The following is a 23,070-nucleotide window of genomic DNA, read 5'->3' on the forward strand; positions in this document are numbered from 1 at the left end:
GCTGTGGCTCTAGTGTAGGCCGGGGGCTACAGCTCCAATTCGACCCTTAGCTGGGGAATCTCCATGTGCCGTGGGAGCGGCCTTAGAAAAGGCAAAAGACAAAAAAAAAAAAAAAAGAAAGAAAGAAATTTTGGTCTTTATCCTATACCATTGACAATTTTTTAGTTTTTCTTAAATAGACCCAGTGAAATTTTTGCTTTATATCTGGAAAAAAATAGTTCCAGAAAAGAAACCTCATTTACAGATAGTTGTGAACTTTCTCTTGGATGTGTTGAGTTTGATGTTTTTTGAAGATATAGAGATAAGACTATCAAGGGATAGTTGGTTTGACAAAGGTGGGGCCCATTGTAGACAATTCTGCTGAAGATAATGATTTTAGGGGCATTGAAATATAAACTTTATTAAAGCCATTACTAGGAATGAACACATCACATAATTTTAATGAGGTTTTCACATGATACAGCTATATTCTTCTATTTTACACCCATTGCTTCTGAAGACAAGGCAAAATGGTAGACAAGGCAAAATTCATTTGCATTGTGTCTTGAAAGAAGAATAGGAATTCACACACACACACACACACACACAGATGGTACAAATACAAACGTAATAAATCCATTGAGTAATAAAAAAGATTAAGAAGAAGATAGAGGGAATTCCCACTGTAGTGCAGGGAAAAAAAATAAAATAAATAAGTAAAAAGAAGAAGAAGAAGAATTAATAGAGGAAACTATATGAGAAAACGAAACAAAATCAGTGCAATAGCATTATCTGTATGAATGAGCTTTCAGGAAATAGTGAATGGCCCAAAGTTTTGATGTTCATGATAAACATGGAAAGCTCTCAAAAGTAAGCCTAATTTGATTATTGTAGTTTATTTCCTGCTTGAAAAAGATCTTCAGACTCTTGGCAAGATAGTATACCTTCTTTGGTCTATACTCTTTTTATAAACATATATTAATATTTTACCTGATATTTATAATTGCAAAGTCCTAACTTGTATTTTACCTCCATAGACTTTAACACAACTTGTTTAATTTGGCAACATTATTAGTCTGTTCCCTTCCAAATTCAATCAATTTGGCTTCAATTAGATGGCATCAAAATAATATCACAAGAGCAATAGCAGGTTGCAAGATTGAAGAGTAGGAGATAAAGATTTGCAGAAAGTAAAATTTTTGAATATGTGTTTAGGAAGAATGTGAGAGAAAGAACTATGCAGGTAAACAGAAAAAAAAAATCAATTAAAACACTGGGGTCTACATAATGTGGTGACTCCTTACCATATTTTTCTTTGACTACATATTCCTCTCTACTCAATAATCTAAATACAGATAAAGAGAAAACAGCCACTTGGCAGTTTTTAATTTCCATGTTCACATCTAAGTTTGGAACAATAGAATAACCTAAGGAAACGAGACTTGATAACATCAGAAAATTGCTGGTTGAAGTGACAAACTCTTGGCTTACAGTGGGAAAGGAAAGAAGACTAAGAAACATGGTTGATATTTAATGGATATGTAAGTAGAACTATAGATATGAAGCCAAGAAGTATACCTTGGCTGGTCTATTTAAGATTAAGTAATCACTAATTCAGTAATTGTGGAAATAGCTGTGGTAAGTGTGCAGAGTGTATAAATAAATTATGTAGTAATTACAGTAGTTCCAGTAGAAAGAAAAGTACACTATGCAGTGATGAAAATGGAAGAAGGATGAGACATAAATGAGATTATCATTAGAGAGTGGAAGGTAAAGTGAATTAGAGAGCAGATTTTAACTCAATTATTCATTTAACCATTATAATCATGAAGAATATTTAAAGATTATGAGTCTCTAGGACTGTGCACTCATGTGTGCATGCTTGTGCCTGTGTGTGTACTTGTGTGATATTATTTTTCTTTATTTGTATTAGTGAGAATAATTTTTTGCTATAAATACAATACCAGAGATTAAAAATTCATTGAAAGGGCTTAGTACAACAAGAAAACTTTAGAAGGAAAGGTTGTGAACTTGAAAACAAGACAATTGAAATATCTAAGCCACAGTTCAGAGGGCAAAAAAATGAAAAAAAAAATGAAGAATTTCAGCTGCTTGTGTGACAGCATCAAGTTGTGTTAAATGTGTCTGACTGAAGTACCAGAGAAGGAAAGGGGAAATATTTGAATAAATACTGCACAAAATCTTTACAATTTGGAAATCTAGTAGTATAATCATTTCAGGTTTTGTTAGATCAATGGCTCGACTATAGTATCAAGAACGGGCTTTTAGTTGTTTTTGATTTTTGTTTGTTTTGCTTTTAAGGGCCACACCAATGGCATATGGAAGTTCCCACACTAGGGGTAAAATTGTATCTACAGCTGCCAGCCTATATCACCACCACAGCAAAGCTGGGTCTGAGCCACATCTGTGACCTATGCTAAGCTTACAGCAATGCTGGATACCCGACCCACTGAGCGAGGCCAAGGATTGAATCTGCAACCTCATTGGTACTAGTTGGATTCACTTCTGCTGCACCATGATTGGAACTCCAAGGAATGAGAATTTTGATCTTTGTTTTTCATACAATCCTTAGACTCTTCAACTCAGACTAGATGCCTTCATAGTCAAACAGTAGATGTCTTAGTTCCAAGTATTAACTATAGATTTGAAAGTCTAGAAATAAAAAATTACTTATTATTTCATTTTAAGATTTAAGTAGAGAGAGAGAGGTAGAAAAAGCAGGTCAGAAAAATTCCTTTCATGTCTCTTTAGTGCCAAATCCATATACCCACCCCTACCTTAGTCTTTCAATGTAATGGGACTACATTATGGATTTTCTGAGAACTTTAGTGGAGGGTGAACAATGGAACAATACTTTGTCATCATAGTAATAAAAAAAGGCTGTTGAACACGCAAGTCATTTGTGTCTTTTGTCTTCTATTTCCTTTTCCTATCATCTATCAGTTTATACAGTGAGCACCTTCAATCCTTCAATGTGTTACTGTAAGCTTAAAACTTTGATTTTCATCCATTTCTATTTTTCCCTTCACCTGTCAGTTTTTTACCCATCCCACTTCAAACTTTATCCTGATTTCTTCATGCCAAGAAGATTTCAGATACATAAAGTATGTGTTATTGGAGGTTATTTTTCATCATTCATAGTCTTAGGATGGATGAAATGAAAACAAGAAAACTATTCAAATTTTTATATTGACCACCTCTCTTAGCTTCACTTCATTTATCTTAAATCATAAGACATTATCCATAGTACTAAGTGAAAGTCTATGGGGCAAAAGGGGGAATAATGAAAGTCAAACTGAGAAAAAAATGTAGAAGTAAATTATTACACTTTGGATAGTAGGCAAAATGGTACTTTGAGGATATTAACAAGTAATGATATGGCAATATGTCAAGGACTATAAGAATAATGTTATGGGAATTCCCACTGTGGCACAGTGGAAATGAATCTGACTACTATCCATGAGGATGTAGGTTCAATCCCTGGATTCCCTCAGTGGTTTGGGGATCCAGCATTGCTGTAAGCTCTGGCATAGTTTGCAGATGCAGCTCAGATCCAAAGTTGCTGTGAAATAGAGTTTTAACTAAAGAACAAACCCTCCCTTGGCTAAGAAGACAGCTGCAAGCCTTTCCAGCTATGCTCATCTCTATACCACCCTTCTTGTAATAATGGAACAACTGTGTGCCCTGGGTCCAAGCCAGCAGCCCTGCTAATCATGTACCCAACATTGTTTATCAGTTCTGCTTCTGTAACCTTGCTCACTCAGTTTCTTAGGGAGGAACACTGTCTGCTTGGGGATGGGAGGAGGTCCGGGATGCTTACATGGGAAAATCAAGACCTTGTAGTGCATAAAAGTTACTGAGAACAAAGACCTGGTGCTCAGACTCTGGAGGTGACTCCTCTGAGCCCACACCGGTACTGAATAAACCTTGCTTTTCCATATCTCCAAGTGCTGTTTGTCTCCTTCCATTGCCACGGTTTTTGCGGTTTCCGCAACAGCTGTAGCTATGGTGTAGGCCAGCAGCTATAGTTCTGATTCCACCCCTAGCCTGGGAACTTCTGTATGCCACAGGTGCACCTTAAACAGAAAAAAAAAAAAAAAAGAAAAAGAAAAGTGAATAACATGATATGGAAGGAAAATGAAGAGCATTATATACCATTCATTGAAAACAAAATCAAGATTACATTGAAGGAGTAAAATTTCAGTTTATTCTATAAAAAGAAGAATTCATTAGGGAAAGAAGAGTTGTAAATCCATCCTAAACTAAAGGAAAATTTGTAAATTCAAATACACATGAAAGATCATCACTAATATTGAAATGATGAAATGATAATCGAGCATGGTATTTTAAAAGAAGTTGTAAATGATAAAACCAGAGAGGCAAATTAAATGATAATGATGAACTTTTTCTTCCAACTAGTCTCAAGATATTTAAATTTCTGTTAAAAATATGTGATCTCATTTAATATTATTATTTATTATCAATACCCAATTTTCTGATGGGTAAATGCCATAATGTTTAACATAATGCATTTCTTGGTCTTTCCAGATTTGTGAAAAATTAAAAAAAAATTAAAAATGAAGGAGCATATTTCCCTCATGTGACTGAGTTATCATAAGTAAGATTTAATAGTATACCTAGATTTTTTGCAATCTTTTGCCTCTGTTGGCAGAGGTATGGTTTATTTGTAAAAGTCATTTTTACTAGATGAAAATGACTACATTTACATTAAGCTAAAATATTCAGAAGTGAGCCTGATGCTATTTTATATGCATTGCATGCTGTAGAAAGAAACAGCACTTTGGTTAAAAATGATGGGATAAGTCCTTTGGAATATGTGAATTTTAATTTGATTTGGCACATAGCAGTGTTCTAATCTTTGGTAGGCTAGCAAAAAATTAATTTGATATGTACATTTAAAATAATAATGCTTATAGATAGAACCATATTGAGGTAGATGGGAGGGTGGGCAATGCATGTACTCAGACACAGAAACACACACACACACACATTCAGAGATTAAAAATCAAGTTTAGGCATTTAAAATTAAAACATTCCACCCAGACCAACTTTTGTTTTATTACACAATGTCACTGTAGGTATAAGTTCACCTAGTTTAGGTCTTATCTTATTGGAAACATAAGAGTGTCTGGTGATTTTCTTTTTCTCAGTAAAGCTTACAAATTTTCTTTAGTTTTACAAAAACAAAAGCTATAGGAAATATGTGAGTAATTGTGTACACTAAATTGCACACAAAAAGAATATACAGGTAAAATAAATATTTTACAACAAAACTATTAATGACATTTTTTAAATCTCAAATCTTTTCTTAGTTTATTTTTTTGTTTTTTTGTCAATAATCTTATACTGTTGTTAAATATATTTTAAGTTTGTATGTTACCTTAGAGCACAAAGACTTAGTTTTATGGGGTATTATTGAAACATAAAACTACAAAGTTTTAAAGTAGTTTGAATACTGAAGACCATCTGTGTAAATAATGGTCCATGTGATTTTTTATGAGGATTTAAGTGGATTATCTATACATGTCATCAAAATAAAACTATGGTACATATTTTGCTAAAAATCTATTTTGAATTAATTCCCTTGAGACAAAAATGTTGTCTCTTTTTTAATTTAAGGTAGACAATGATTATCAAACTGAGCTTCCTTTTAAAGATTAAATTCATCTAATTGATGGAAGTGATGCTTCTTGTGGTCATCACAGTATGAGCCAAGGTAAAATTCCATTATAATGAATTTCTCAGTGAAGCTGAAAACTTATTTCCAAAGAGTTATTGTCTATGTTTATACCCATGAGAGATCAGAGAATAAATCAATTATTAAAAATTACAAAAAGTTAGAAAATAAAGTGAAAATTATAAAATTGTATACACTATTTTATAACATTTTTTCTGTAAGAAAGATTCACATGGAGACGAGTAGGAAGGGAAAAAAAGTGATCAAGACAGGATATGCCCTTCCAGGAGGGGCACAGAAAAAGAGGGGAATTCCATGAGTTCAGAGATCCACCCTGGGGAGGAAATGGTTCAAAAAACATATTGGGCCGTCCAGACTCGAGGTCCAAATCCTTGAAAATGAGTCTCTTTATATATATGGTTTGAAAACTTGTTGGACTGAGAGTGGGATTGTGAGAAATCTTTGTTCCTGAAGAATGTACACAAGCTTCTTAATCATACAAGAAAGCAGAAGCAGCAGATTGAAACTGCCCAGGATTCTGGCTGGTTTCCTGAAACCACCCAATACTCACTCCAGCTAAAGCCAAGCACACAATACAGCCCCTCTGCTCCATTGTGCAGCCCTGTACTGTAATAAACACTGCTCTGTCTTAGTACAGTGAACAACTGTGAGGAAAGGGGCTGGCTCAGACCCAGCACACTATCTAAACAGGCTGAAGGCAGCAATTACTCTCATTAATTGGGGTGGAACATGGAAAGTGGAGTGGTGTTTTTACTGATGTTAGTTCTTCCCTAGGGTGTGTCTTGGCCCCTCTTGCTCTTTGGCATAGCTCCCACTAGGGAAAAAGATGCCACTACCAAGGAGAGTGCACAAAGATCCCAGGCCCACACCAGGTGCTCCCTCCAGCCCCTCTTGCTCTAGCAGTATTTCCTTTTAGATGCTAACACTGAGGATTCAGGGGGAGGGGGAGAGAACATACACTGAAAGGATACAGAACCAGTTTGGACATGAACCTAGGGCTTATGCTCCACCAACTTGGGACTAGCCTCTGTACCCAATAGTAGAGTTGGCTATTGAGCAGAGGAAAAATGCCAGCTTGCATGTGGTTCTAGCTCCAGTCTCTCCATATCCATCCCCACTTCTTACCCTGGTGACAGCTGCCACCATACCCTGGGGAAAGATGTGATTCATGCTCATTTCATAGGCAGCTCTCCCATCAAATCTGCTGGGCAAATACAAACTATATAAGGATGGTCCCAAACAAAGATACCCCTTCAAGACTTGGATAGGTAGATAGGTAACTGCTTTATCTCATTTAACAGACAGAAAAAGTTAAGAAAAATGAGAAGAAAGAAATACACTTCAAATGAAACAACAAGTAAAATATCCTGAAAAAAATGACTAATGAGATTAATATTTTACCTTATAAAGTGTTCAAAGCATTGGTAATAAGAATGCTAACTGAACTAGGGAAAAGAACAGATAAACATGGTGAGAATTTTAACAGGGACTAGAAATGTTAAAAAAAGAACAAGTCAGAACTGCGGAACGAAATAACTAAAGTAAGAAATCCACTAGAAGGAATAAACAGCACACTTAGTGATACAGAAGAAATTATAAGTGATCTGGAAGACATAATAATGGAAATCACCCAAGCAGAACAGCAAAAAGAAAAGCAAATTAAAAAAAAAAGATAACAGATTAAGATACCTCTGGGACAACATCAAACATAAGGATATTTGTGTTATAAAGATCCCAGAGGAGAAGAGAGAAAGGAAGGAGTCAAATATGTATTTGACTAACTCATTCTTGAAAACTCCAAAACCTGAAGAAGAAACAGATATCTAGATATTGGACTCACAGAGAATCCCAAACAAAACGAACCCAAAGAGACCCATGATATTTTGTATCATAATTAAAATGGCAAAATGTAAGGTAAAGAGAAAACAAAAGGTCACATACAAGGCAACCCTCACAAGGCTATCAGCTGGTTTTTCTGCAGAAACTTTGCTTGCCAGAAAAGAGTGGCATGATATATTTAAGTGCCCGAAGCAAACACCTACAACCTAGGTACTCTACCCAGAAAGATTATCAGTCTGAATTAAAGGAGAGAAAAAGAACTTCTCATACCAGCAAAACCTAAAAGGTATAGTCAATACTAAACCAACCCTAAAAGAATTGTTAAAGGGTATTCCTAAAGGGAAAAGTTTAGGTCACAATAAGAAGGAAAAATCTATAGGAAAAGAAAAACCCCACTATTCAAGGTTGTGGATCAAGCACTTCATTGAGCTAGTCCAAAAGATTAAAAGACAAAAAAAAAAAAAAAAAAGTAAAATCAACTATAATAAAGACTTAAAGGATAAACTGTTTCATATGAAATATGATATAAAAATTCAATATGTCAAGGGGGAATTAAAAATGTAGACATTCTAGAATGTGTTTGATGGGAGTTGCCATTGTGACTCAGCAGTAATGAAACCTACCAGTATCCATGAAAACAATAATTTGATCCTTGGCCTTACTCAGTGGGCTAAGGATCCAACATTTCCATAAGCTGGCATTGCAGTGGCTGTGGCATAGGCCAGCAGCTATAGCTCCTATTCAACCAGTAGCCAGGGAACTTCCATATGCTGTGGGTGTGGGCCTTAAAAAAAAAAAAAAAAAAAAAGAATGTGTTCATAGCCTAAACGACTTTCAGTTTAAATCAAATAGATATAGTTGATATAGTTATAGGCCAACATGAATGAATCCCCTGGTAAACACAAATCAATAATATAAAATACACAAACAGAAACTAGAAAGAGGAACACAAGCACATCACTAAAGAAAATTCTCAATCCAGGGGCGAAGATACTTAAAGAAGAAATAACAGAGAACTGCAAAAAACAACTAGACAACAAGTAACAAAACAGCAATTGTTACAAACCTATCAATAGTCACTTTAAAAGTCAATAGACTAAATGCTCCAATCAAATACATAGGATGGCTATTTGGATTGAAAAGAAAATAACTCATTTATAGGCTGCCTACAATAGACTTACTTTTAATTTTACTTTTTTTTTTTTTACTTTTACTTCAGAACTAAAGGCACACAGACTGAAAGTGATAACAATGATAACAATATTTCATAAAAATGGAAACAATAGGAAAGCTGAAGTAGCACTACTCATAGCAAACAGAATAGTCTTTAAAACAAAGTCTATAATAAAAAACAAAGAATGACATAAGATAATGACAAAGATACCAATACAAGATGGAGACATAACATTTGTTAACATGTATGCATCTAACATAGGAGCACCTAAATATATAGAACAAATATTAAAGAGATAAATTGACAATAATACAATGTAAATGAATACATGTAAACAAAATATTAAATCCATTTATTATCCAGTAATTCCATTCCTGGTATATATCTGAAAAAAATAAAAACACTAATTTGAAATATTAATCACTTCATTAATTATAATAAGCAAGTTATGGAAGCAAATTAAGACCCCATTAATTGAAGAATTGATAAAGAAGGTGTGATATATATGTGTATATATACACACACGCACATTGGAATATTAGCCATAAACAAGAAAGAAAATTTATATTTTCAATAACATGGAAGACTTGGAGGTTATTATGATTACCAAAATAAATCCAACAGAAAAAGACAAATACTCTGTGTTATTGCTTATATGTGAAATCTTAAAATATAAGATGTAAAAATGAATAAAGCAAAACAGAGAACAAACTAGTAGTTACCATGGGGGAGAGGGAAGGATGGAGAGGCAAAGTAGGAGTAAATATACAATATTAAGATGACAAACTACTTTGTGTAAAATAAATAGGCCAAAATGATATATTGCACAACACAGGGAGTATAGCCAATATTGTAACATCTTTAAAAGGAATATAATATTTAAAAATATTGAACCACTATGGTGTATACCTGAATCTAATATAATTGATTCTAAAGGCACTTGAGTGAAAAAAATCATTGTTTTCTGCTTTTAAGGTGGAAAATTTGATTCAAAAAATCCATTTCATTAAAATAAAATGTAAAATAGAAATAAATTAGTATAATATCAATTACACTGTTAATTAAATTATTTTTATATTTATAAAACTAGAATAAAATATATTTAATCATTATTAATGCTTAGTAACATTTCCTTTTCTGACAAAATCAAATTGAGGCACTTAACACTTACATAGAAATTGTCACCTAGTCAAATCAGAGTTTAAATGAAATAATTATAGTTTACTTCCAAAGTAAGATTACTTTAAAAATACCTAACAATAAAAAAATATAATCATCAGATCACAATATATTTGACATAGGGCTGATATACCCTTCAGTGAAAGGTCTATATTAATGGCAAGGAAGATAACAAGAAAAATATAAGTGGGTATTTTATGTGAAAAATTGAAATATTAAAGTGACAATGTAATATTTCAATTTTTCACATTAAATTTTTAATTTAATATAATGAGAATATATAATCTTATTACCAAAGATAATTTTATTAATATTATTCTAAAACAATGTTACTCATTGCTCATAAATGATGAATAATAAATTTTCTGTAAAAAAAGGAACATAGTGTATGAAGCAAACTAAAACAGTGACTTTTCTATTTTCTCACACTTTATTAGAAATGTTTTTTATTTTTATTTAATTTATGATTATTGAAATAACACCCGATTATATTTCCCCTTAAAAAATGTTTTAGATAAGGTTAACATCCCCACTAATCAACCCTCAGTTCATCTTAACTTAGGTAACTTCTGCTTTCTTCTATACTTTTTCATCTATCACCTATCTAATCTATCTATCTATCTATCTATCTATCTATCTATCTATCTATCTATCTATCTATACATCTATCATCTATCTATCTCTGCCTGGATGTAGTGTAAGAACAAAATATAGAAATTTTAGGAGTTCCATGGCACAGCAGAAATGAATCTGAGTAGGAACCATGGAGTTGCAGGTTTGATCCCTGGCCTTGCTCAGTTGGTGGAGGATCCAGCACTGCTGTGACCTGTGGTGTAGGTTTGCAGATGCGGCTCGGATCTGGTGTTGCTGTGGCTGTGATGTAGGCCGGCAGCAACAGCTCCGATTAGACCCCTAGCCTGGGACCCTCCATATGCCATATGTGGCCCTAAAAATACAAAAAAGAAAAAAAAAGAAATTTTATGGGATAGCATATTTGGCATCGTATTTTAGTCATAATTCTGCAGCTTGCTTTCTTTGACCAGTAATATTCTAAGTCATTCCATGTTGTTATATGCAGGTTTTGCTTGAGCAATTTATGTATTACTTTGTATTCTATAGCCATATATAGAATATACCTATGTTATTTAGCCAATTCTGCTAATGAGAGATATGTGTGCCATTTGGATATCTTTTTATGCCATAAATCTTACTTCAGTGAAGATTTTTGTACATATTTCTACATGCACAAGTGAGAGTTTGTTTAGGACCCACACCAAGAAATGGCATTTGAGGCCACTCAGCATTCATGCTTAAAATTTTCATTGACAGTTTTATGTCTGGGTGCTTGACATTTTAAAACTTCTGTCTTCAACTAGATGATTTTTTTTTATTGAAGGAAATGAAATAAGTGATGCTCTTATATGAAACAGAAGGAATATAGTTGCATTATGGCTTTTTAATTTTTTTCTATTTATTTATTTATTTTTTATATTTTGACCCATTTAACCCACCCCTCACCTCTGACAACCACGAATTTGTTATCCATGTCTATGAGCTTAAGATTTAAATTTTTTGATTTGTTTTTATTCCACATATAAATGAAATTATATAGCATCTGTTGGTCTCTGTATGACTCATGTCACTTAGAAGAATGCCCTTAAGTTCCATCCATGTGGTTGGAAATGGCAAGATTTAATTTTTTTGTTGCTGAATAGTATTCTAAAATTTATTTATCCATTGATGGACACTTAAGTTGTTTCCATATCTTGTATATTGTAAATAGTGCTATGATAAACATAGGGGCACAAGCAACAAGTTAACTGTTTTCATTTTCTTTAGATATATCTCTAGAAGTAGAGTCGCTGGATAATATGGTAGTTCTATTTTTAGTTTTTTGGAATGAACCTCTATACCATTTTACATTGTGGCTGCAATTTACATTTCCACAACAATTCACAAGATTTCTCTTTTCTTAACATAATTTCCAATCCATTTAATCTACTCTTTTTGATGATAGCCATCTGACAAGTGTGAGGAGATATACTATTGTGGTTTTGATTTACATTCCCTGGTGATTTATGATGTTGAGCACGTTTTAATGTACCTATTATGCCTTTGGAAAAATGTCTATTCAGAGCTTAATCAAATTTTTTTCCTGCTGTTGAGTTGTATGAGTTTTTTACTTTTGTGGATAGTAACTTTTTAGTTTGACATAGTCCAACTTTTTAATTTTTGCTTTTATTGTTTTTAATTTTAGTGTCAGATTCAAAAAATCATCACCCAGGTCATGTCAAGGAGCTTATCACCTATGCTTTTTTTTTTAGGAGTTTTATTGTTTTATGTCTTACATTCAAGCATTGAATCCATTTTGAGTGATTTTGTGTGTGGTATAAGATAGTGGTCTGGTTTCATGCTTTTGTGAGTGTCTGTCCAGTTCTAGCATGATTTATTGAAGAGATTGTTTTTTCCACATTCAATATTTTGGGCTTCTCTGTGCTATATTGATTTACCATGTATATGTGGATTTATTTCTGGACTATGTATTCCACTACATTGATCACTCTTTGTTTCTGGGCCAATTAAATCATGTTTTAATTACTAAAGTTTTGTAACAGAGTTTGAGATCAGACAGTATGATGCTTTCAAGTTGGTCTTCCTCAATTTTGCTTTGGCTATTTGGTTTATTTTGTGGTTTCATACAAATTTTAGGTTTATTTCCTCTAGTTCTGCAAAAAAATGCCATTGGAATATTGGAAGGCATTCAATTAAATCTGTAGATAGTGTTATATAATATAAATATTTTGGTAATTTATCTAATGCCTAAGCATGGAATATACTGCCATTTATTTTTGTCTTCTTCAATTTCTCATTGATGTCTTATAGTTTTCAGTATATAAATGTTTCATCTCCTTGGTTAAATTTATTCCTAGGCTTTTTATTCCTTTTGATGTAACGGTAAATGAGATTTCAGTTTTTATTTTCTCTTTCTGAGTTTATTTTTAGTGTGTAGAAAAAAAAAGATTTTGTGCATTGATTTTTATCCTGTAAAAATACTGGTTTTGTTTTTAATTCTAAATATTGTTTAGTGGTCTCTTTAGAGTTTTCTGTATATAATATCATGCCATTTTCAAATAGTGCCAATTTTACTTCTTTTGTTTTAATTCAATTCCCTTTTTATTTATTTTTCTTTTCTCATTGTTCTGGCTAGGATTTTCCATACTGTATTAAATGGAAGTGGTGAAATTGGATAATCCTGTCATATTATTTTATTTTATTTTATTTTTGCTTTTTAGGGCTGCACCCATGGCTTACGGATGTTCGCAGGCTAGGGGTTGAATTGGAGCTACAGCTGCCAGCCTATGCCACAGCCACAGCAATGCAGGGTCTGAGCAGCCTCTGTGACCTACACCACAGCTCATGGAAACACCAGATCCTTAACCACTGAGTTAGGACTGGGATTGAACCTGCAACTTCGTGGGTACTAGTTGGATTCATTTGTGCTGTTGCACAATGGGAACTCCATCTTGTTTTTCTTTTTTTTTATAGAGGAAAGTCTTTCCAATATTGACTATGATGTTAGTTATGGGCTTGTCATATATGGCCATTTTTTTATTGAGTGAATTCCCTCTATACCCTCTGGTTTGAGAATTTGAAATATAAATGGATGTTTATTTAGATACTCATAAAATTGTATTCATTATTTTTTTAATGTAGTGTATCACATTGACTGATTCGTTAATGTCTAACTCTCCTTGCATCCCTCTGATCAATCTCAATTGGTCATGATATATGATCTCTTAAATGCATCATTGATTCAGTTTGGAATATTTTGTTGTGTATTTTTTGAATCTATGCTCCTCAAGGATAGTGCATGTAATATTTTTTCTTATGGTTTCCTTGTTTGGTTTTTGTATCAGATTAATGCTAGCTTTGTCTGAGATTGGAAGATTCCCTTTCTCCTCTATTTTGTGTTAGACTTGGTATTCCTTGAACATTTTTTGGAATTCACCAGTGACTCTGTCTGATCCTGGACTTTTGTTTATTGGGAGGTTTTTGATTACTGATTCAGTAACTTTACTTTTAATTAGTGTGTTTAAATTTTCTATTTCTTCATGATTTAGTCTTGGTAGATTGAATGTTTTTAGAGCTTTATCCATTTCTCCTATTTATGGGTATATAATTATTGATATTAAATTATTAGGATCATTTGTATTTATATGTTATCATTTGTGATATCTCCTATTTAATTTCTGACAGAATGTATTTGAATTCTCTCTCTTTAATCTTGGTGAGTCTACCTCAAAGATTATCAATTTGTTTATCTTTTCAAATAATAAACTTCTTTATGCATTGATCCTTTCTATTGTCATTGTAGTCTCTGTATCATTGATTTCTGCTCTAAGCTACTTTCTTCTACTAACATTGGGGTTTGTTCTTTTTCTAGTTTCTTGAGGTATAAAATTAGATTTTTTTACGTGATTTTTTTTATATTTGTTTCTTGAGGTAGTCTTTTTAAACTTCCTCTTAAACTGCTTTTTGCTACCTTCCATTAATTTGGTCTTTTCATTTTTGTTTGTCTCCAGGTATGTTTTGGTTTATATTTTGATTTCATCAATGACACATTCCTTATTTGGTAGCATATCATTTAATATCCACATATTTGTGAATTTTAAATTTTTCTAATGTAATTGATTTCTAGGTTTTATACCATTGTTGTTGGAAAGAATGCTTCATACAATTTAAACCCTTTTAAATTTAATAAAATTTGTTTTGTGGCCTAAGATAAGAACCATCTTGGAGATTAGTCCATGTGTACTTGAGAACATTTTCTGTTGCTTTTGGATGGAGTGTTCTATATTTATATATTTGTTAAGTCCATCTGATCCAAAGTGTCATTTGGGGCCAATATTTTCTTATTGGTTTTGTCTGATGCAAATGGAGTACCAAAGATTACTACTAATATTATATTTTATTATTTTCTATTTCTTCTTTAGGTATGTTAATACTTGCCTTACATATTTATGTGCTCTTATTTTGGGTGCATAAATATTTACGTATGCTTTATCCACTTACTTGATTGACCCTCTTTAAACACATTGTCTCTTAGTATGTTTTTTTTTAAATGTTATTTTTCTATTACAAGTATGGCTACCCCAGCTTTATTTTGGTTTTCATATACATGAAATATTATTTTCCATCCCTTCACATTGTCTGTGTGGGTCTTTACATATAAAGTGAGTCTTTAGACAGATTATAGATGAGACTATTTTTTTCATCCATTAAGCTAACCAAACTATTTTAATTGTAGAATTTAGTCCATTTACATTTAAAGTAGTTATTTATAGGTATATGTTTATGGCCATTTTATTAATTATTTTCTGACTCTTTTTGTAGTTCTCTGTTAATTTTTCTTCTTTTGCTCTCTTCTTCTCTGGTTTGATGACATTCTTTAATAATATGTTAATTTTTTTCCTTTTATTTTTGTGCACTCACCATAGGTTTTTTGCTGTGGCTACATGAGGCTTACATACAAAAAATTATATATGTAACAATCTGTGTTAATTTGATAACAACTTAATTTTTGTCAATTTTATTCTCTCACCTCATTTGTTTTTGATTTCACATATATCACATATTTTTACTTCATGTATTCATGACACATTATAGTAATGTTTACTACATTTGTCCTTTATCTTTGTACTAGTTTTATACTTGTTTAGTTCACTTATGTTTGCTATCTGTTTACCTTCCCAGTAAGATTTGTTTTTTAATGTTTTCTTGTTACACATTCTCTTTTTTTGTTCAGGTTAAGCAGTCCCTTTAACATTTTTGGATCATGCAAACAGTATGATTTTACACAAATTTAAGAACTACTATTATTTCCACTACTGTTTCAGGTGGATATTTGGATTTCTACTAAGAATTAAGGCTATTTAATAAAAAATATTATTAGGAGTGACTTTTAAATATGACTTTGATATTATGTGTCCTAACATAGATCATTCAAATAAAAGAGTAATATAGACTATTTGTTGCATAAATGAACCACTTTATTTTTGGAAATAAGCCTTTGTAAACATCCTTTTGTAATTAACATTTAATATCCATGTGTCTACCATAGAGAATAAATTTAAAACATTTTTATTTTATTTTATTTTTTCCCACTGTACAGCATAGGGATCAAGTTATTCTTACGTATATACATTTTTTACCCCACCCTTTGTTCTGTTGCAATATGAGTATCTAGACAAAGTTCTCAATGCTACTCAGCAGGATCTCCTTGTAAATATTCTGACCTGTATCTGATAACCCCAAGCTCCTGATCCCTCCCACTCCCTCTCTCTCCCCCAAGGCAGCCACAAGTCTTTTCTCCAAGTCCATGATTTTCTTTTCTGTGGAAATGTTCATTTGTGCTGGACGTTAGATTCCAGTTATAAGTGATATCATATTGTATTTGTCTTTGTCTTTCTGGCTCATTTCACTCAGTATGAGAGTCTCTAGTTCCATCCATGTTGCTGCAAATGCCATTATGTCATTTTTTCTTATGGCTGAGTAGTATTCCATTGTGGATATATACCACATCTTCCGAATCCAGTCGTCTGTTGATGGACATGTAGGTTGTTTCCATGTCCTGGCTATTGTGAATAGTGCTGCAATGAACATGTGGGTGCATGTGTCTCTTTTAAGGAGAGTTTTGTCCGGATAGATGCCCAAGAGTGGGACTGTGGGGTCATATGGAAGTTCTATGGATAGATTTCTAAGGTATCTCCAAACTGGTCTCCATAGTGGCTGTACCAGTTTACATTCCCACCAACAGTGCAGGAGGGCTCCCTTTTCTCCACAGCCCCTCCAGCACTTGTTATTTGTGGATTTATTAATGATGGCCATTCTGACTGGTGTGAGGTGGTATCTCATGGTAGTTTTGATTTGCATTTCTCTTATAATCAGCGATGTTGAGCATTTTCTCATGTGTTTGTTGGCCATCTGTATATCTTCCTTGGAGAACAGTCTATTCAGGTCTTTTGCCCATTTTTCCATTGCTTGATTGGCTTTTTTGCTGTTGGGTTGTATAAGTTACTTATGTATTCTAGAGATTAAGCCCTTGTCGGTTGCATCATTTGAAACTATTTTCTCCCATTCTATAAGTTGTCTTTTTGTTTTCTTTTGGGTTTCCTTTGCTCTGCAAAAGATTTGCAGTTTGATAAGGTCCCATGGGTTTATTTTTGCTCTAGTTTCTATTGCTTTGGGAGACTGACCTGAGAAAATATTCATGATGTGGATGTCAGAGAGTGTTTTGCCTATGTTCTCTTCCAAGTGTTTGATGGTGTCTTGTCTTCTATTTAAGTCTTTCAGCCATTTTGAGTTTATTTTTGTGCATGGTGTGCAGGTGTGTTCTAGTTTCATTGCTTTGCATGCAGCTATCCAGGTTTCCCAGCAGTGCTTGCCGAATAGACTTTCTTTTTCCCATTTTATGTTCTTGCCTCCCTTGTCAAAGATGAAGTGACCATAGGTGTCAGGGTTTATTTCCGGGTTCTCTATTCTGTTCCATTGGTGTGTCTGTCTGTTTTGATACCAGTACCACACTGTTTTGATGACTGTGGCTTTGTAGTATTTCTTGAAGTCTGGGAGAGTTATGCCTCCTGCTTGGTTTTTGTTTCTCAGGATTGCTTTGGCGATTCTGGGTCTTTTGTGGTTCCATATAAATGTTTGGATTGTTTGTTCTAGTTCTGTGAAAAATGTCATGGGTAATTTGATAGGGATTGCATTGAATCTGTAGATTGCTTTGGGTAGTATGGCCTTTTTGATTTTTCCAATCCATGAACATGGAATATCTTTCCATTTCTTTACATCTTCTTCGATTTCTTTGATTGAAGTTCTATAGTTCTTAGCATATAAGTCCTTTACCTCCTTTGTCAGGTGTATTCTGAGGTGCAATTTTAAAGGCATTGTATTTTTGTATTCCTTTTCTAATATTTCACTGCTGATATACAGTAATGCGACTGACTCCTGAATGTTTATCTTATATCCTGCTACTTTGCTGAATTTATTAATCAGTTCAAGTAGTTTAATACTCAGTGGAGAAATACTGAAAGGCTTCTCACTCAAATGGAACAAGACAGGGATGTCCACTCTCACCACTGCTATGCAACATAGTTTTGGAAGTCCTAGCCACAGCAATTAGACAAACAAAAGAAATAAAATGCATCCATATAGGAAGAGAAGAGATAAAACTGTCACTGTATGCAGATAACATGATACTATACATAGAAAACCCTAAGGACTCAACCCAAAAACTACTTGAACTGATAAATAAAACTTTTTAAAAGGACTTGCTTTGAAAAGGAATATGCAAGACTTAATAGAGTAAGATTCAACATGTAAATGAATGTTCAATTAATTTTATGCTTTCATTTATGCCTATAATAGATGTATCCAAGTGATAGGAGTGAAAACCTCAGAACACTGTTTTGATATTAAGGAGGCACAGATTCTGCCACAATGCATTAATTTGTTTCCATATTTGCCTCTTTATTTTTGTGCTCAGATTAAATAAGTTGAATGTTCTTATGAAATTATTGAATGTGTTCTTTTATATTTTTAAAGAAAAAGTCTTTTCAACATTATTACTGACTGATATTTTGGCCACTTTTAATTTTTTATGGAATAGCCTTTACATAAACAATTAAGCTTAATTAAAATGGTCATGTTAGTGTTTTTAAGTGTTTCTGTATTAAAGATAATATTGATGATATACTAACAAATATTTCATCAGCATTTAACTGTACAAGACCAGTTGTTTTATTGTCAATTTAAAAGTTCACACATATGAAAAACCCTTCTTTAATTGTCATATGCATATAGCTAATTACTATCTTTTAGAACTTTTATGAATGACTACGGAAAGGAGTTTTTTATCACCCACAGCAAAAAGAAAAAAAAAATTAACTTTGTATTGAAGTATCACTAGACAATTAGAAATCTATTCACCCTTTACTGAGGAAGTCTTAATTCCTTTGCTTTTCTGTGACTTTGAGAACCAGGTCACAGTAACAATCAATACTCATGAATTTGCCTTTGTTAATTTATATATTTGAGTTTTCATTTCCAGAAATAATGGGTTAGGTTATTTGGTAAAACATGCTTGTTGAAAATAGCTATGACATTGGGTTAACATATTTTTAAAATCTTATTGAAAGCATCAAGGAACAAAATAGTAACAACTTTTTCAGCCAAATTTTAAGAAACATTTATTTCCAAAGAACAATATAATCTGAGAATGTTTTTAGTTTTATGTGCATATTTTTACTTATCTTTCGTTGGGAGAAAAGGGTGAAAAAATGGCCAAAATCAAAGTCACAGAAAGTGGTATTGTAACAGAAGACCCACTGCAGGAAAAGAAGATTATTTTGGGCAAAAGAAAGAAGTTAAGTGGACAAATTTTAGTGAAAAATGAAAGACTAGGTGTTAAAACATTTTATAATCTATGAAAAATAGTCCTCACTTGAGTAGTTTTCAACCAATTGTGGTTCCAGGTGATTGTTTAATGCAAATTTTAAATCGCTCAGAGGAGAATAAGCTCATTTGGAGTTGCAGAATTTTCCACAATTAAAAAAACAATATGATAGACATGCAGACAATGTGTTGCCACAAGATCAAATTTGACCCCCTGAGAAAGAACTATTAGTAAAATGAGACAGGTCATGAAAGAGACAAAGTCAAGTGTTAAAAACTCCATTGATCCCTGTAATAATACTCTAAAGAAATTTCATGCCTGGATGATATTATTGGAACTGCAGGAAGTAAATGTCAATTATAAAATCCTAGATATTTGGAAGTGTGGATACAACAAAAGTACTTTCAAAGGAAGAAGTTAGTGTTGAATGACTTCCCATGATTAACAATAGAAGCCATAAGACAGTGGAATAACACCTTTTGTGTCTTAAGATAAATAAATTACACCCTAGAATTCTTAATCCAGTGAAAATATATTTTAAGTATTAAAGTAAAAAAAATCATGTCAGACACCAATTTTTTAAAACAAAAGACATTAATTTTTAATACTACAATTAAATTTCAGTAGTTAAATTATTAAATATAGTTGTACTAAATATTTAGTTAGAAGAAAATGGTTGTCAGTATGTATACACAAAATATAAAAGTTGAGTCAAGTGATGGAAGATGATTTACACAAAAATTAACACGGGGAAAGGAAAATCATTGTAGCTATACATGATGGTCATAGAGATTTTTGATCTCCAAACTTCTCCAAGGATTGACTCTTGTCCTGGTTGCTAGGAATGTTACCAGCCTTCAGTTTTTTTGGTGTTTTTTTGTTTTGTTTCTTTTTAGGGTCCCACATGCAGTATATGGAGGTTTCCAGGCTAAGGGCCTAATTGGAACTACAGGTGCTTGCCTATGCCACAGCCACAGCAACACCAGATCTGAGTCTGGGACCTACACCAAAGCTCATGGAAACACCGAACCCTTAACCTACTGAGCAGGGCCAGGGATGGAACCTGCAACCTCATGGCTCCTATTTGGATTTGTTTCTGCTGTGCTACAATGGGAACTCCAGCCTACAGTTTTTAATCCTCAGTCCATCAAGGATTACTTCAGCTGAAAATGTTACCTCTTCTGAGGTCATGCTTCCCTTTCTGGAGCAGACACATCAGGTAATTGATTGAGACAAAGATATTAAATTCCAGGTAATCTGCATGATTTGAGTCATCTTAGCTCCAGGGCTACTAGTAGGGTTGCTTGAGAATAACAGGTCTATTTAATGCACAAGATCTCCTTCTGATCAGTCTGGTTCACTCATTCACTTCTAAAGGGAATTTCTTGTGGATATTATAAAAATGATAAAACTCTATGAAACCTACAACATACCAGCTAGACTCATTGAAGTAGAGCTGGTGTATTAAAAACTCCACAAAACTCCAAAAAGAGTCAAAAGAGTTTTCAAAGTGAGAGATTTTAACAAACTTCTGCCATGATCACTTAAATATTTAAATCTTAACACAAAATCTTTCAGAATAGAAAAAGAAGTAACACTGCTAAAGTGATTTTCTGTAGTTAAAAACAGAATTAAGCTAGAAATAAGAGAAAAAAAACCCACAATATTTGAAAATTAAGGAGCACACTCAAATTAATTATGCATCAAAGTGGTGAGAAATCATTAACATAAAAATCAAGATAACAATTTCCACAGTGTAGTCAGGAAAGTATGAATGTGAAGACGGCGATGCACATTTTTAATCATATGGCTTTCTGCCAAAATTATTCCTTGATTGAGTTGGCAGTTATATTAGTTTTCATTTCCTAAGCATTCATCATATTCAAAATTATTTCTGTATATGTGTTATATTTACTGTATCAGAAAAATACTATGGTTTAAGTAAATTTTTATCAAAACATCAAAATATATTAAATTACATACAAAAACATATATTAGTAATTATGTACCTTGAGAAATTAAATTATTCTGATATTGAGAAACAACTGGAACAGTGAGTGAATTCAATTTTTATGTACTTATCATTCCATAGAAATGGACAAGAAAGCTACCATTTTGTAAGCAGAAGTAATAATTGAGCTATTCTAAGAAATCTTATCCTCAACCTGGTATTGCTTCCTGGAGTTTTGAGAAAGCTCAGATAACTAGCTAGTTACTAGAAGTTACTAGAAATATTCTCAGGCATACAAACTCATTACCTGACTTCCTGACACAAAGAAAAACATCTAAGAAATTATATACTGCCAAAAACTTTGCCATTTAAAATGCAATCCACTGTTCACTGTCATTTTACTCTACTCTTAGTTACGTAAAATTTATTAAGCCTTTCAACTTTTAATTATTGAATATGTTTTAAACAATAATTTCATAATTTTACTTGAACAATAAGTTTTTAAAGAATTCAAAGCTACTATATCATCTTCAAAATAGCTTCCTACCATAGCTTTTTATTATAAATATACTATTACATCATTTGGAGAAAGACCAAAACACCAAGTTGTACTCCTGCCTCCCAATAAAAAGCATTTAATTGTAAAACTTATTTTTCCTTAATAAAAAATCATGTGACATTTATCTTTGTTAAAATACATATGTTTATTCTTCTGTTTACATGGCTTTATTATTAACATTGTTAATATTATCTTAGATGCTAACACTGGGAAAGTATTAAGTGACAAAATCAACTTCGCCCTAAAATTTCTCACAATGTATTGAAATTTATAGGCTACCATATTTTCTTCTACATTTTATGATGCTATCATTTTTGGAAGAGGTTTTATTTTTTTAAGTTCGAGTTTGACAGGATTGTGAATTTCAATCAGATTGTCAGGATATAAAAATTCATGAGATATTTGCTTGTCTTAGGTTCGGAAAACATTCTTGGAGAAATATACAGTAAGCCATTAAAATTGTGAAACTTATGCCATTGTTTGCCCTGTGGGTGGACTTAGCAGTAAGTCAAATCTTCAGACAACTCTAAAAGAACTAATGTATCTAGTCACTAGTTTGTGTGTAGGAGAGTATAGGCTATAATGATTGCCTCATGTTAAAGGAATTATAAGTAAAAGGGCTGGAAGGAACCAATATTTTTGAGAGATTTTGACAGGCAATCCATGGATGAACACATGCACATTACTTCATATCTGTCAGAGGCCTGGCAGGTCAGTTCGTTACCAAAAAAAAAAAAAAAAAAAAAAGGAAAAGGAAAAACATGTATGCTGATAATCTTAGAACAGTTTTGTGAAACATGATGTTAGACCCTATTTTTGTGAATGAGTTCTCAGTAGTGTACACACTACTGTAGAATCATTACTGGAAGGATAAGAACAGATTACAGTAAAGGTTTCAATCACAGGAAATTCTTGTACATTCTCTGGAATATAATTGAATCGTTTCAGTTTGTGTACAATTGGGAGAGGCTCTAGAGCATGTAAAATGATGAAACATGTATTAGTAGGTTTACTTAGACATATTTATTGCTTAAAAAGGAAATTGGTAAATTACATTATGGATAATTTTTAGATAAAATTATCTAAAATTTTAGACCTCCTTAGAACAGAGTATATATTCTACAAGAATAATGAAATCTAAACATATTAAAATGTTCTCTCTTGTATTAGTCCTTTTGAAGAAAAGAACACATTT

This window comes from Sus scrofa, chromosome 11, assembly GCF_000003025.6.
Source record: "Sus scrofa isolate TJ Tabasco breed Duroc chromosome 11, Sscrofa11.1, whole genome shotgun sequence".
Lineage (NCBI taxonomy): Eukaryota > Metazoa > Chordata > Mammalia > Artiodactyla > Suidae > Sus > Sus scrofa.